Source organism: Temnothorax curvispinosus, unplaced genomic scaffold (genome assembly GCF_003070985.1).
Source record: "Temnothorax curvispinosus isolate PA1 unplaced genomic scaffold, ASM307098v1 QBEX01004961.1, whole genome shotgun sequence".
Lineage (NCBI taxonomy): Eukaryota > Metazoa > Arthropoda > Insecta > Hymenoptera > Formicidae > Temnothorax > Temnothorax curvispinosus.
The window spans coordinates 7,724-10,187 of record NW_020214741.1 but is presented as its reverse complement, the minus strand read 5'-3'; positions in this window follow the sequence as shown (position 1 = coordinate 10,187).

The following is a 2,464-nucleotide window of genomic DNA, read 5'->3' as shown; positions in this document are numbered from 1 at the left end:
GAATCAGAAAGATTAAAATAACGCGACAAAGTTTTTTCCCTCCGGATGAAATTCCAACGTGCGCTTCTAAGGTCAACGCGCATCCTTTGCTAAACGAATGAATTCATACACGTTTTGCTGCCAGATTTTTATTGACGTGATACAAACGAGTGTACATCTGAGCCTCAATAAAGCGCAAGTTTAATCGTAAATCAGTTATGCGAAAGATCTTAGATCTTATATTTGTCAATAAAGTTATAAAATCCGCAAACAATGCGAAAATTTGCGCATATAGTCCCTCATGATTGAATATAAATGCATCGCGTCGCTTCGCTAATGATCGGATAAACACTTTCTCGAAAACGCAACAAAATATTTGCTCCACGAAATAAGCTCGCACAAATCGCATCTGACAAAACTGAAATTTAACAATTATATGTAAAATCATAAAGCTATAAATTAGTTTTTGTTTTTAACAAGAGAAGTTGAGACACGTAGCGATAAAATTGAATAAATTTCCAACACGATAAAGATAAGTTTAATAATTTTCTTCTACGGTTTTCGTTTCTTTTTTAAAAAATAAAGATGTTAAAAAAAATCAATATAAAGTAATATGTAACAAAAGTTTCTTTTGGTGTAAATTTTTAAAAGGAGGAAGCAAGTTTGAAAGAATAATACGATGAATCAACATTCTCTGAATACATATAGAAACCATTCAATTTTTTCCCGACGCGTTGTGGAAAATATGACGGCTCCGTATAATCGTTAATTACCGCGAGACATATGCTAACGAACCGTCGTAAGCAAATTCCTCGAAATGTTCGCTACAAGAAAAAACGAAAACAATTTTGGGACAAGAACGGAAGCGTTCGTTTGATCGTCATCATCTTCGTTTCTAAGCCGAAAAGATGTACATACGTACTCCACTAAGATAAATCATAATTATTCTTGATATCAGCATTCGCGGCATCCTACAGTCCCGATGGATAAAAACTAAATACCTGTAGCATCCGAGTTTGATTTAGTCGGGCAACGTGAACATAGTTACGCGTTTGCCCGTCTCTGTGAAAAAAAACGCGACGATCATCTTTTTTCTTTTTTTTCAAGTACTATGTATACTTGTAAACTATAAATGTATAAAAACGATTAGATACTTGTCGCGATAGAAAGAAAGTAACACAATACAATTTCTTTATGATTCTCGAAATCAAATCTGTTTGGATTTCTAAGCACAAGGAAAGACATCTCTTTTGCTTATGTATTATTCGACAAAGCAATGATACTCTTCATGGAGTGCAGTAACGGCTGTCGCATATACTAACAATGGAAACGAAAACGAGGGCGAAAACGGATAAAAGATTGAAGCGCACTTGAAAGGGAAATGAAAGCACCGCGAGCTTCCTCTTCTCGACGGTCCTTTGACTTTATTCGCGAGGCAACGATACTTTACGCAAATATCCAGTATTCTGTATACAATCATAATTAGCTAATCATCCGTCGACGAAACATATCGCTCGCGTTAAAACAGCCGCTTCGGCGTAAACTGCACGTTATGCAGTTATAGATAATTAACAAACTGAATAAAAATCTTAATTATTAATATCATTATGTTATAATAATTAAGATTTTTATTCAGTTTGTTATCTATACTGTTCATCAGATGCGTTACCCTCTACTCTGATGCTAAGACTGAGTGTATATTTTTCTATATAAAGACAGAATAAAATTAGTTTTATAAATCAATACTATATAAATTTAATATTTATAGCATTTGTTATAGAAGTTATTATTTTACCCCATCAAGAATGGATAGATCCTTTGAAATAGTTTTACATCATTCATTTACATTACAAGAAAAAAATTATTTGAGGTGCAAGAGATGCAGTAAATTGCCAAGTCTAATAAGTACCCGCGTCAATATATACTATGTATACTAATTTACATTCTTAATTGTGCTACTGTTATTATTTGTCATCAGACAATTATAAACATACACATAATAATTAGATACATATTATATATATATATATACGCACATGTGTGCATAAGAATATATGTAATTTATAAAAAGCGGGTGCTTATCAGCCTTGATACGTTACTGCCTTCTGCTACGGACGGCCAGAAAGCATTTTCAGGTTCAGGCCGTACTTATTGCTAAAGAATCCAAGACGCGGCAACGCTGCGACAGATCTATATAAAATTAAATTATGTTGTAAAGTGAACCACAACAAACCGATGCCCAAAACTTTAGCATAGATTGACGATAAAAATTTAAAAAATATCAGTATTGAAATTCGCATTTTTAACACAGGGCATATGGTAAACAATAAAATTTTTATCGGAAGTGATGTATTTTCTTGGCAAGTTTGCGAGCCAGGTAAACAAAAAACTAAGGAATTGTAGTTAAAATAATAATCTTTCTAATGATAAGAAGAAAACTTGGTGTTGACGATGAGTTATAAAAGGTATTGTAGTTTTAATATGA